This window comes from Osmia bicornis, chromosome 12, assembly GCF_907164935.1.
Source record: "Osmia bicornis bicornis chromosome 12, iOsmBic2.1, whole genome shotgun sequence".
NCBI lineage: Eukaryota > Metazoa > Arthropoda > Insecta > Hymenoptera > Megachilidae > Osmia > Osmia bicornis.
In genome coordinates this window covers 4,237,414-4,252,643 of record NC_060227.1, presented here as the reverse complement: position 1 = coordinate 4,252,643, position 15,230 = coordinate 4,237,414, and the positions used below count along the sequence as shown (strand labels likewise).

General features: G+C 37.1%; 1 protein-coding gene across 4 annotated transcripts in view; it reads right to left on the bottom strand.

Annotated features, from left to right (window-relative positions):
• The window catches only part of LOC114871348 (heparan sulfate glucosamine 3-O-sulfotransferase 5), a 75,632-nt gene that overhangs the window by 36,131 nt on the left and 24,271 nt on the right, over positions 1-15,230 (bottom strand). For all 4 annotated transcript variants that reach the window (XM_046288116.1, XM_029177127.2, XM_046288117.1 and 1 more), the window contains exon 3: positions 1,038-1,124. The gene's annotated coding sequence lies outside the window, so the exon portion shown is untranslated. The remainder of the gene's footprint in view (positions 1-1,037; positions 1,125-15,230) is intronic.

Here is a 15,230-nt window from a genome sequence, read left to right as displayed (position 1 = left end):
TTTTCAAACTTTAAATTGAAAATTTTCATGGAAATATTTTATATATCCTATCGATAGATAATTCAAAATTATTAAGAATTATAGTTGATTATAAAATAACTAAAAAGATAATAATTAAAGAAGATTTAATCTGAGAAATGGATCAAAGTATAATTTTAAGTGTAACGTCCTCTTTCGACGTTCGACATTCTGAATACCGAGAAAAAATCAGGAACAAATTAAGAAATTTCCAACTATTTCAAATTCAGCTAGAAATTAAAGAATTTTCAAAATTTTCAAACTTTAAATTGAAAATTTTCATGGAAATATTTGATATATCCTAATCAATAGATAATTGAAAATTATTAAGAATTATAGTTGATCATAAAATAACTAAAAAGATAATAATTAAAGAAGATTTAATCTGAGAAATGGAACAAAGTATAATTTTAAGTGTAACGTTTCTGACTACACCCGGCCCCTTATCTACTATGCCAGTCACTGCCGCCGGAGGCCGTTGAAATTATTGACCACTATCACTGAATTCCCTGATCGATGCAACATTCAACCGTCGAACACACGATTCCCGTAATTTCTCATGCGATTTCGCACAATTACCGTCTGGAACGAAAGCGTTAACCCGAGAAAGTATCACGAGGAAGATTGCAACGTCACTAGGGGATTCGAATCGATCGTTTCGACCCGATACATACCCGTTCGAAAACAAATCGAACTTACGATTACTTTCGACCAACAGACCCGGTTCTTTCTGTTTTCAGTAGAATCAAGTGAAACTTCTATCGATTGATTCATTAAGAAGATATATCTTCATTGAATTCAATTCGTTTAATTTTTCATTCGTTGTTATTTCATTTAAGATAAATAGTTTAAAAATTAATTGTTTTCTATTCGAAGACGATGCGTTTATGAAATTGTGTTACTCGAACTTTGCTGTTTAGATGTCCTTTCTCAAATACCCGGCCGAGTTGAATTCCTCGGTAATATTATATTTATACGTGAGTAGAAAATGTTGAACGATCAATAAATAATAAACTCACCCTCTGTCGGCGCGCTGAATGCCTGCAGTCCTCGCATTAAGGCCAGCTAATCAAGGTCCATGCAAGCCGATTTGTCTGCTCGAAAATCTGTAATCGCACGCAAGAAGTTTGTAATTAGTCACTCGCGCTCCAATTAATCCACGACAAATACAATTTCATTCTAAATTCGTTCAGTGTTTTTTCATATCGGGAAATTGAGACTATTCTGATTCTAATTTTAGGATTTTACAATATCAAAATTATACAAGAATTATAATTCAGTATTCGAAAGCTTGTTTATTCCCTTTCGTTTCACTGAAAACTTCTTTAAACATCACAGATAACATTTTGCATATCGTTCATCAAATTCAAGCGCCAGGGAAACGACGTATGCCATCTGTAGATGCGAGAAGAGACTTTTATCACCGCCACTCTTGCAATGGAAAGAAAAAGAGAAACGAGAAATTCCAAGGGATGAAAGAACCCTACGAGATTTTTCTTCATCTTCACCGAGCATCGTTACGGATATTTTTTAATATTACAAGGAGCAACGAAGAAGCTTGTCTTTCATTACACGCCGAAAATATTTAATCTCGAAAGAGAGACTCTCAAAAACGTGTCGTTTGCCCAATTTCAACCCCGGTTAACCACTGCCTGTCTTTATTAAACCGGCAAACTTTCCAGCTATAAGACCAAGAAAGAATCCTTTATTTTTCTTCAGAAGGAAGAAAAGGCAAGAAACTTCGTCTTGATCTGCAAGATTTCACGAGTTCAAAATTGATAAGAGAAATTTATGTATGCTTGATAAAAAGTACAGCTGGATATATTTTAAGCTAAAGCAATTGGAAATAAAAATATTTTATTTTATTTGAAAATGACAAGTTTAAATATATTGAAAATATATTATAATTCTTGCTTCCCCTTTATCGTCATTTTCCCTTTGGAAAAGCCTACTTCGCTCGACGTTGTACTTAGTGTAGCACAATAATACGCATGTAATCTAATGTTTTACGCGAACCTATATATTTTACAAGACTTACAGTCGCTGTTTGCCGAAAGCTACAACGCGTGTCCCGTCGAAACGAGCTAAATCGTAAACTACCTTTTATTCTATTTTCTTTTCGCGAAGTTCGAGTTTACGGCTTCCCATTAAACTGTCGATTGTCGACAGTGCATCAAGATGCTTCAGCTAACAGCACCGTTAAATCAGTATTAAATCGTAAGGAATAATTTGATATAACTTCGAATTCTCTTCAACGTGAAAGCGTAACTTCAGATTTTTTAATTATCTTCTTTTTACTTTGGAAAAGGATATACAAAGGTTTACGTCATATTGAAACAGTGAAATGTTACATTTAAAATGAACGTATGAAAAAAGCGCTTTTCGGTGTACACTTTTCAATTAAAAATGTTAAATATTCAACATTCTCTGTCGACTACAAATAACGCCCAAAGGCAACAGAAAAATTTGCATGAAATTTCCCTGGTAATTATATAAACATAAAGCTTTTGAAAAATGTAACATCAAAGGTGCCATAATCTTTTGACGGGTGTACGGCGAAGGAAAGAGTTTCACAAAAGCATGTTGCAATGACACAGCTTGTTCAAAAGTCGTAGTAACCATTTGAAAGATATTCTATTTCATAGACTAAAGAAATTTTTACATAGCTGTGATTATTTCTGTGCACTGAATTTAAAAATATACCAACATGATAATTTTGGCAGAGTTACGTTTTTCTGAAATATATATATTAATAACTAGAAAATAAAAACAATTGTTTTTCTATTGAAAGAAGAAAAATAATGAAAAATATAGGATGCACCCTTGAAGATAGGTAAAGAAACTTTTGAATCTTACTTATTACACAATACGTACATGGATGCGGAAGATTGGAAAAGGTGGTGTGCACAATTTCACTGGGAAACGGGTCAAGGGTGATTAAGGGACCCTCGTGTGTGCTACGGAATCGGGGTCAATGGGATTCACAACCCCTGGTCGGGTTACCTCCTTCAACTTAGGAGTCTCGGAGACGTTCGCTCTTAGCCGCTTAAAAAATACCACGTCCTCGCCTTTATCTCCTAATATCTTGATTGCAAGTTATTGCGAACCGGTCTCGTACAGAAAGAACTGCCATTATTCTTTTATAGCGCACGTGCGAAGCATCCCCTTCATAACGACGTCGCCTCGACTAATTTGACCAGCGAGCACGGAAGCACCGGATAGAACGAGGCTAATAACGACCGCCTTTGATTCACTTTGATTCACACGTTGTACACGATACCCTTCAAAAGTATTTCATCATCCATCCAATTTTCTATTTATAAAATGGGTCGAGCAAAAAGATCTTTGTAAAAGCAGAATCGCATTCCAATAATTTTCAGATAATTTTTAATTATCCTAAAGTTCTGGAGTGAAAATTAAGAATAAAACCAAATGAATAAATAATTTTTGCAGGGGATAACTTATACCCTTATCGATCCCTATTATAATGAAATATAAAATTAAATTAGAATTGTAACTCTCTCCATGGTCCGCCGTCCGATAGTTAAAAAACTCGTAATATTATATTTCTTAATTTTGAAAGAAAACGTCCAGAACTATATACCTTTCCTCTATAATAGAAAAATGCGAAGAAAAGTGAAGAGGAAAAATAGTCTGAAGCATTCAATTCGAAATCAACATCAGATCGACGTTGCAAAATAATTAATCGTCGTTCTAGTGTTCCCGATCGTATCCACCAACTAAAATAACTTACTATGTCCTTGTGGTATTCCGCTTCGATCGTGATGGAATTAGTGCAGCGCATCGTGAGAAAAATAATTCATTAGTTGTCCTCTTATGAACGAGCAGCCTTCGCGTGGAAATACGGTCTCGAATCAAGTTCATTCTATTCAGACGGATCTATTGTTGCTTAACGATCGACGTTCACTGTCGTATAGTACCAGCTGCATACACGCATAAACACGTGTGTTCAAACGGCCTATTTCCTCTTCTGTAGATGTATGTAGGTGCATACGGTTTAATATATTGGAATCACGAAAATATCCCCAACTTCGAGGGAACTCCTTTCACCCCTCGTGCAAGCTCCATTTAGCCTTTCAATCGGACTATTGTGAACGATATAAAGCCGTCGTACAGTTTGCTTTAAAACCGGACAATCTACGTTCGATCGAGAAATTCTTTCCTCTAAATATTATTTTATTTACCGTTTATTCAGAGGATTTACTTATAGCTCCACCAGTGATTTATTTCTTCTTTCTCCACCGCTAGAGGTTGAATCTCAACCGCATTCATACGAAACGTTTGAAATTTAATCTCAGTTTCGAAAACGGTTTCTCGTTTCGAGAAAACAGGTAGAAATGTGTCAGAGCAATTGACTGTACACTTTCGACGGTCTTTCTGTTTCTCTGGCTTTCTCGCAAAGACGTTTCGACCTGTATCTCACCCGAGGGACACGGGTAGAGAATCAAGCAGCCCCTCGTCATTTCCACAATGTTTCCTCCAGCGAGAAACGTATCGACGATCCCCTCCCACCATCTACTTTGAATTTGCTTAAAGATTTATCATCCGACCCTTTGCGTCTTGTTCCGACTCGTTTGATAAGGGTGGCCCACGCGACACCCATACGATCCTCCTTCAATTTCTTCGCTGCTTCGATTTCGCCAACGCCTATCTTGAATAATTTTCTGGCTGCACGAAAACGAAGCTCCCACCTTTTCTGGGAAGGTTAATGGAAGTATTCTCGTTTTAGCTTGATATTTTCGCGTAAACGGCAACGGTCATAAACGATTACCCTGATGGATACTGTGATGAACATTCAATATCTTTTTTTCTACACACATTGTAGAATGTTAAAATTTCTTTTTCTTTAAGGTGTCAAAGTGTTGTTCATTTAAAAAGAAAAATGAAACAAGGGAATTTTAAATTTTAAATTGATGATATTACTTGAGAGGTATTTGTTAATAAAAAAATTCACCAAGATTAATCGGAAAATAATGGGAAAAACAATACATCATTCCGTCTATCGAATTGTTATTGAATTCAGACAGAAAAACATAGCTGGCTAAATATAGTTGACAGTTGGAAAATTAAGATGAATATTTCATTAACCGAATACCAGCCTCTCTCGATCGACATATAATTGAGAATGAAAAATTGACCGTGGGAATATTGAAAAAGCTCGGCAATCAAGCGAATTCTACCCTCTTCTTCCCTTTGTCATCGATCAAAATCGATAGATAAAAAGACACCTGAGAAACCGTCACTCGTGGCAATCGATAGATACGCGAAATTTTGACAAACGATAGCACGATAGAACGACAGCAAGTTTCCTCGTATCAGGAATGATTGATCGCTGCATTAAACCTGCTCTTCCAATGGAAAAACCATACAACCACGATGAATCGAACCATCAAATACATTTACTAGGAAGAATCTTATGCGACGTATTAGAATTTCTTTTCTTTTAAACCTTTCAAGATAGAGTATCTTCATATTGACTGTAGTCTGTGCATAAAAAGCTCTTTATTCGAGGCATCGTGTTACTCAGAATTCCTTTCCCTTTCAATTATTTCATTTCCTCATTAAATAGAAAATTGACTAAAATTTCAATAGTTTCAAGATCAAATAATCTCCGATTACTAACCGACTTGCAACAGGATACATTCGAGTTCAGAGTATCATTCCAACGACTAATTATTCATTCGTTTAATACGATATACATATAACATAACCGGCGATGTAAACTGATGGCATAATTAATGAAGATTGATCGAGCGCAAAATACAAGGTGCAATGCTAGAATACCGTGTATTTGGAACATTGATAAATTGCCCCGCTCTAATTAGTCTTCAGTTTTCATTAACACCAACGTAGTTTGATATGTGTTTAATTATATTAATTTATAACGAAACGTAGCGTCAAGAGTTAATTCGCACGACCAACAATTTTTAACTGTTTAATTATGGAATTTTAACGCTTTAACTGTCTCTTGGTATCATCGGAAATTCTTTGAATTATCTAATTAGAAATATTTCTATTATGGATTATAGGTTCAAAACGATAAATGAAACTTTCGATACGCTGAGGTGTATTCATCAACAGGTTAACGACGAAAATAATTAATTTTCCGAACAGCCTGACATTTAGGCATACCTTATTAGTATACGTGACTCTATTTGCATCGCAGTTTGCAGCAAACTGACTGGCTTCTATTTACGTAAATGCGAAACCGGCGGTCCTTTAAATTTCACGTTTCCATAGTACGTGTAGCAGCATTAACTCCGGTACCGTTAATGAAATTCATAGTTTCCATGTAACGAGATACCGCGGACCGGTAATATTCCAACTTCGCTGTTAAAAATCCTGCAAACGACCGCTATCTAATTTCTATGTGAAACCGTGTCGTTTCCAAAAAACTATTTCGAAAGGTTCGATGCAACATTAATTAAGATACAACTAAATTGCTTTCGGATATAAATAAAACGAACAGAGTATCCTTAATGGCATCGAGAATCAAAGATAATCCATAGGATCGAATTGTTAGATTCATTAAGTCTCACCGTGGAAAGAAGAGAAAGAAACTTTTTCTTCTTCGACGGGAAATATAGTAATTCCGATTACGATTGATCACCGATGAGAAATGCAAACAAAAGGAAACCAATATTAGCAGAATGGAAGAACGTGATTGGAGAAGGAAAACGAAGGATCATGATAAATTACGAGAACAAACCGGGCTACGTACAGTGACTCGCTTATTTCTCCGCATTATTTTACATTTTTAACGAGACCCTGATGTTGCGATTTGAATTAACTCAGAACGTAAGTGTAAATGTTTTTGAATAATTTAATTTAATAATAATTAGTAGAAAATCCTAGAGTGACCAGCATAGAGTAGCATTTTTATTCTCTAATTCTTCTTCTCTCACCAACATCGATTCCTTTTCCATCCGAAGCTGTGGATATAACGGAAAGTTCGAGTGCAAGCTTGCGAATGTAGTGGAAATCCACTCGCGACAATCTGATAACGAGAAATCTCATCGAGTGGCCGATTCGGTTCGAATGATTCGCGAACGGATTGAAGGAAACACGAGGCGGCAACAGTTTGCTTCGTGGTCGATCCAGTCATATTTGCAACGAAACGAAAGAGAAGCGGTAGCTGGTGCTCCGAGTAATTCTTCCCCGGGGGAGGATAACGAAAAATCGCGATAAATAGGAGAGAAGGAAATTCCGTGGGTAGGATCATTGAAGGAGGAAAAAGAGTGTCTGGCGAGCAGTAGTAGCTGCGACTTTCGTGTTATCGTGACAAGAGAGCTTCTTGAAAAGTGCCGCCTACGGCAGTCCTCCTCGCTGCAACGACAGATATATCGCGTCATATTTTTACCCGGAAATCTTCCTCCTCTCTCACTGACGTTTCAACGTCAGACGTTTCTCTTTTTACGTTGGAACGATGCTCTTTACGCGTTACACGCTCTGCGTTTGCAACAACTTCTTTCGCTACGAAACACACCGAACCGACGATATAAACCTTCGCCGTTCCGTACGATAAATATGAAAATTTTCAATATTATCGCTAAGCTAGCTCGTTCAGATGCAGAAACGCAAGATGTATTTCCGTGAAAATCCATAGTTGAAGCGTGTCGGGTAAACACCGGTACTCGAATAAATTGACAAGCGGCCTTGCACGAAACTTGGACGGCAATGTAAGTTCTCCGGTTAATTCAATCGACCCTCCATTCAGCTCGTGCAATATCATGTAATAGCGTTTGCCAATATGCTCGGAATAGGAAGATGACATCGGTTCAAGGCCGTGCAACTAACCCTGCCGATAAACTGAATTTTCACATGGTCAATTGGAGGAAAATTAGGCCGACTGTTATTGGGTGCAAAGATGAACCACCGAAGAAGATACTTCCTGTTACTTCTAACTACGACTGCCATCCGACCTACTTTTCCTGAATTTGTACTCCTTTTTTAGAGATAAGATTAAAATAAGAAACGTTGAAAAATCTAGCAAATAAAAATCATATTCAATCTCTGTAGGATAGAATTTCAAATGGCAGCTAAGAAACGCAATCCTCCTTTCCAACAACTATAATCTTCGCTTCGCGTTACAACTGCCCGATTCGATTTCTCTCTCTCTCTCTCTACTTCGATCGAGTTTTCATTCCGCGTTACAATCGTACGTGCACGACACATTGGCGGATACCTTAGGCGAAGGTTGAAAAATACACGAGATTACGATCGGACCTGGTAGCGGACACATTGGATATATTATTTCTCGCAGTGAGACTCGAATTTCGGCGTTACCTGTCACGGGCTTTATGAAAAACGCGCACGTGGCTAGATAGAAACGTCAGTTTGCGGCGTGTCGCTTCCACGGAAAACGAGAAACGTGTCGATTCGCATCTACGATATCCGCTTTCGCGCCACCCTTCCTGAGGATACTTGGCAAAATTTTAAGTAATAACGCCTGGAAAATATAATAGCTGTTTATTAGATTTGATAATAAAAGATTAGCTCGCAAACTAAACGTACTTCACTCTTCGAAAGTCATAGTTTTTCTTACACCCGCACCCCTTGCTAGGGCGCAAGGCCTCGCCCTGAAAAACACTCGCCGACCCTTGGGCCTGGTTTTCGTCATCGCCTTTCTCTTTTACGACTCTCTTCCTGCCTTTAGAAATATAAACTACCCTAAGTTCTAAACTACGTTACCACAGAAAAATAAATAAAAATTCCGCCTTTGGTTGCCTTTTTGTTTCTCTCCTCCCTCGAAAACAAAAACGATCGCAAAAGCTGTGGACAACGCGAGTATCGATGGTAAAATTATAGAAAGCTCTTTCCAAGCCGATAAGCAAACCCGATATAGCAGGCAAAGTGGCACGCGTGTAAATACACAGTTTTATGCGTGTTCGAGGGACTAAATCGGTCGAGCCGCGAGCGCGGGACCAGTTTTTCGATATTTCGTAACTTCGACGACATGAAAGGGAAAACTTTCAACGTATGCTCGAAACCGTTTCCACCTGTGCACGTATATACAAGCCACCCTTTTGACGTTGCATCAAAAGCTAGCTACCTCTCGCGCCAGGGTACACCCTGACTTCGCGCATTTACCCCAATTGACCTGAATACGAAACTTTGTCCGAGCCGGTCGATCTGTTCCTACACGATCAGCAATTAACAAGTTACGCGTATCGATTTCAATGATCGCCCTCCGCGAATCGTTTATTTCCAAATAAACAACGTCATTCGTAGGGTGAAGAGAAAGAGAAAATACCGAGAATGAGACGAAGAAATTTAAAGGGAAAAATTCATGCAAGTTTCGATGAATTTTTGAAAAATCATAATAACAAAAAATATGGAAAATTTTATACTGAATCGATCGGTATATACATATTTCAATTTAAATTGTTTATTGATGCGGTTGTAGATCGAAATTCAGAAAACGCAGGAAGTAGATCAAGTAGAATAGGTAGATGTATAGTCAGACCGTGGATTCAGTTACATATCAGATATATGAAAAATTCACAGCTTTCTCGTGCAATTTTCTTTAATGTACCCTGTGCAGTTAGAATATCATTCGACACAGTGGAAGCAGAATATTTTTACTTATAATGAATTATGTCTGCTATATTATTCATGCAAATCACTAGTTACGTGTATCAAGTGGTAGAAACATAGAAAGTCGGACGCAATTTTATCCGATAAAAGTATCATTAAAGCTTAAACTTTGATGAAAATAACTACTCAAAAGTTTTATGAATACAAAATGGCTGATCCTTTCTTAGAAGAAACACTGTATCAACCAATTTCCATTTGAATATTCTCAATTAATAAACATCCAATCTCAAAGTTCCGACTTCATAGAGTTAAACAAAGTCTTGGTTCGATAATTCATTGGCAAAATCGAGTGGAATATAACCATAAGTGTTAGGATAACTTACTTCGTGTGCTTACTCGCGCATATATTTCTCCGCAAAGCGTGACTTCGAGCTGTACCTACTTTCCTGCGATATTACTGGCTCACTCGACTCTGCAGCTTTGTAATTATTGACAGGAAATTAAACCGTATTACGCGATATACGCGATACACGGAGCAAACCCTCCTCTTCCAACTTTATGCAGAGTGGAACAAGTATGAAGGTGTTGATTCCACGCGAATAAATCAGTCGAAAATTTTCAACTCCTCGGTTTTACGTTATCTTTCTTCCAGATTTATTTATCACAATTTAACGAATAATTTCCTTGAATTAGCGAATTCTTTTTATCTTTTTTCGTTGATATAATATTTAACATTTTATTCGATTTGAATATTACAAAAGCCTAATAGCGAAACGTGTCGCCCTACGTTATTGACTTATTCGTTGCACCCCAGATTCGCAACACGCACCAGTGGTTACATGCCAGTCGAATTGCATTGTATTCGCACCTGGTTAATCTGATTCAGTCTAATCGACTGGGAAACAAAAGGAGCCGAGAATAATGGCGAAGAAACGAGCAGCTCATACACGAAACGCGGAACGACTGGTTCGTGTTTGTCGTATGGCGTGTACGGTAAGATTGATGGAGCTTTCAAGCTTTCGCTTTATATCGTTGCGAATATATAGCGCATCTATTTCAAATTGGATATCTGCTGCGACTCGAGACCAGCAGATTTCTGAAATATGCGACACTATATTCCCAACAGCTGTCCGATCGTTCTTGAAACATCCAGCTTTCTTTCTCGTATGCGAAATTCTCTTACGAATCTTCGAACCAAGCTAATTTTATCCAATAAAGAATATTAAATATTGAATGAAGGAATTCTAAAATTAAAGCCTATTAATTAAAAAAAAAAAAGATTTTAATTTGAAAATTTCCTGTTTGATTTCTTCTATTGAAAATATCTGCAGATGCAATTGCTGATACTGTGTTTAGGTTCATCTGAACATAGTTGATATTAATTTTATAAAATAGTTTCAATAGGAAACAGTTATCCAATTGATAACAATTGTCGAATTTCATTTCAACCTTCACACGAGCGATCATGACATTGCAATATTAAGCTTCAACCTTCTAATGGACATAATAATCAACTTTCAACTGTTCGTATCGCGTTCGCATTTTCGAACCATTTATCAATCGTTATCTAACATCAATAATCTCTATGCACGATGTAAATGCGTGCATACTTCGTTTAGAACAATGTTAACCCGCGAGTCGATTAAAGCGTTCAATTTTCTTAACTCGAGCATCGTTTTAAAAAGGTGTCGCGCACGCGATTAATCTCTTTAAACGGAACAATTTTCCTGAAAACGATTTAGAATAAAAGTGCCGAGTTAATTACACTCTCCTTGTTACGTCTCATAAATATTAACACTCGAGCAGCGAAGTCTGGGTCAATCGAGACCCAATCTTACAAAATATATATAAGAATATTTAGTCTAAAGTTGAATATATAATTTTTAATTAAACAGGTTTCATATATTGAAAGAAAGGAAATTAATATGAAATCCGATATTGAATTAAAATTGGGACTCTTCTAAGGGTTAGTAGAGATAATTAGAAATTTCTTGTTATACAATTTTTATAAACACAATTTTTACTCTTAATAAACTTCTCTAATTCAAAATTCATAAAAAAATAAAATGATTTCATTCCAACGATTTGCAATTACAATTACAATACTCGGATACTTGTTGGTGTCATAAACCTATAGGTAATCGTGCGTTCTCTCATATCCTAAATCGCCGGAAATTGAAACCGGAAGCTATCGAGCTTGATCTCATTTCGAAAACTCAATGATCGACAAACCAGGGGAGACGCATAATTTCGCGTAATTAGATTCTGGATGCTGCTGATTGATCGTTCTAATTTGTCTCGATTAGATGATACTGGGTGTATAACTAGAGTACACTGATTACTAATTGAATTGTCAACGCGTGAAACTCTTTCTGGATCTATAAATGAAACATTTTCAATATTATTTTAATTTCGAAAACGGAAACAGGATAACGTAACAACAACAGACTAATAAAGTCCAGTTGCCGGTTCGATTCGAACGAAAGAGATGTTGCTGTATGCAAACGCGTCGACGAAGGAAATTGGACGGTAAATCAAAAAGACCGTGGAAATCGACTTGTCCTCGCGAAACTTCACCCGGGCTGCACTTGCACCAAAGTCTGACGAATGTCTGCCATTTCGTCACGAACGAATCGCTATGTCGAGGATCGATACCACGAAATTGGCTGAACCGCACAAGAAAACTCGAGCTCCGTCGCTCGAGTTCTTTTGAAAGCTGAATTTATTGCGACCACAGCTTCGTTAACGTACAAACGATCTACAATCGACGTGCCTTTGAACCCTTTCGGTTCAACCCTTTCGACCAGCTAATTCAATGAGCTAATCCGGTTTACCTACCGTTCGATGACGTTTCATTCTCCCGATTGTCTTTTCTCGATTCCGTGTTTGTTGGGTCAAATTATTGGTCGCTGGGTTTGTAGCTGTTGACAGTGGATCGATTTGGAATCCTCGAATGACAAAGCTGGGTCAACTGCGGCCCAGAATTAAAAAATATTTTCAATGAAAATAATATGGAGTGTCGAATGAAATTTTAATTAAGAAAAAGTTCTTGAAAATAAAAAAAGATGAGGATCCTTCTAAGTCTCTGGTATTGATTGCTAATTAAAAATAAATGAAGAATCAACACCCAATCAACTCGCGCGCGATTCAATTACAGGGATAAATATTCACGTTAGAGAATAATTCATGAAAAAAGAAGTCTGCTATCCGTAGATAACTAAGCAAATAATCAGATAACTATAAAATTGCCTGGCTACACGGCTGCATAGCAATTAATTTACGTGACAACGGTTGAGGCCATTAATTTTCAATCGGTTGCCTAGACCGTACACCCGATTACACATTAATTGAGGGTTTATTAATTGGTCACAGGCTCCAAGGATAACACCGGTTCGAAGGATAAAGGGAGTTTCATGTCCGTTGATAAATTACTAGATTGTAGACTATATTTTCTACGATACGAAGAAATCTTTCATACAGTTCGAATTAAAATCAATCTAATTATTATAAAATGTATCGTACTTCTATTTATATTTAAACCGAGATTAAATTTCAAGTAGAATTGTTCGTGTTGAAAATTATTTCAAAGGAATTCAAACCACTTTTGGAAAATGACTTAACAGCTTAGGCTATAAAGGGTGCATTAATTTTTATCAAAGTGACGTTAAAATTATTTATTTCATTTTTCTATTAGAAAATGTTTAAGCACTTTCCTTTGTGTATTCTGTACACTGAAATTTAAAAGCTTTAAAGCTGAAAACCTTCGGACTTTGAACTCGGTGCACTTTATAAAACTCTATAGAGTAAAAGCAACGCCTATAGACACGCGAACACGAAAACAAATCCATCATGGATAAATCACAGGGAACCTACTTCAATTGCTCATAAAACAAGAAGCTGTTCGAAATAAACACCAGTGCTATAATAAGTGATTAATAATAGGAAAGGGTGGTAATATTCCTTTCTAACTAACTTTGATCGCAAATTTGTTATAATATAAAAATTACCAGCAAAGAGGGCCATACCACCCTTAAAATACAATAATATTTAAATTTGCATAGTTTTGCAATGATCAGCGAAATTTTTCCATTGTTACGCTGAATGTTTCTTTCCGTTTTTCTTCCTTAAAAGCAACGCTAACAATTTCGAGCACAGTATAACAGTTATGCAAATGAAAATACTGAACAGTTTACTGACCCATATTTCGGGCTGGCAGTATCGAGTGGCTGGAACAGGCACAACTTTTCCTTCTTCTAATTGCGGAAAACAATGCGGCACTTTAACATTCAACGGAATCGTAATAAGCTTCCTGGCACGCTACGTTAGTCGTTTCTTCAAGAAACCTTGCCCGTGGGATTATTGGAAAACGTTGGAATACTTGAATCGTTCTAGCTCTAGCAGGGAAGTTAATTAAGATAAATGTTTGTCAAGCACTTGATCGCGATATCGAATGGTAATAAGAAATGAAATGCAAAGAGGGATGAAGAAAGCATCTCTTACTGTAAAAATAATATATATTTTAAACTATTAATAGAACAGTTAATAATAATTAAGATATTGAAATTGATAATTAAAATTGAATATTTTATTTGAAAATTAGCCAAATTCTATCAGAGAAAAAGTGATGCTCGCTCGGATTGAAAATTCTAATTATTGTCTAAGAAAATGATTGTGCTACGAATTTTCTCTATTTTTAACTTTCTCAGAGTGGTAGACCTCTTTAAACGCAACGGAAGATGAAGAAAAAGAATCGGAAATTGCAACTGGCCCTCGAAATCGTCGAAACAAAAGGAGTGGCAAAAGGAAGGAAGCGAAGAGTGATAAAAAATGCAAGGTAGCTGTAGAAACCAGGGGCGTTTAGCGAACGTACGTAGAGAAACCACATTTTAAAACCTTCGGGAAAGACCGGTGTGCTCGGCGATTAACGAAGATCAAAGTCTCTAGCAGGCAACAAGATCTCTCTCGCGTGCATTCAGTAGCTCTTTTCAGAGCAACAGGGTTGCATACACTCGAGCAAGAAGTGATGGTTAAATACACGTGCACAGGGATAAAAACATAGAGGGGAACGTAAAAGTTGCATACTCGGCTTGGGTGTCAAAGAGAAGAAGAAGAAGAAGAGGAGGAGGTGGAAGAGGAAGAAGTTCTTCACCATCCAAGCCACCATAGCTTTTCACCGCACGCTATTCCCTCGTCCCGCCAATCTCGAGCCATCTCCGTTCCAATTTCCCCGGAAAATGTTTTTCCTCGTGCCATCGCTCGAAGCCGCGAACAGGGATGACATGAAAATTGCAAGAAAGTCCCGTCACAGAAACACGCGCGGAAAATCGAGCAACCCCTAGCTATCTTATCTCAACGGGATGGATTACGAATCGATATTATACAAACTCCTTTACACGCCTCGTCTTACAAATTCAACCTGCGTTCAGATGTTACAGAAATCGAAATGGGATGTAAGACCTTCGTTGTAGATATCTAAAATGGCTCTCGTAACTAGAGAATTTATTTCTGCACTTAAAAGAGGAGTATGGCGTTTAAGTAATCTAGGTCTGTTAAAATTTCATGTTCTATAATCTTCTATACTTGGAAGGAGATTATGAGATCTACAGAACATATGACTCTGCTCATTTGTAGTTTCCTTCTATAATTCTTTTCCT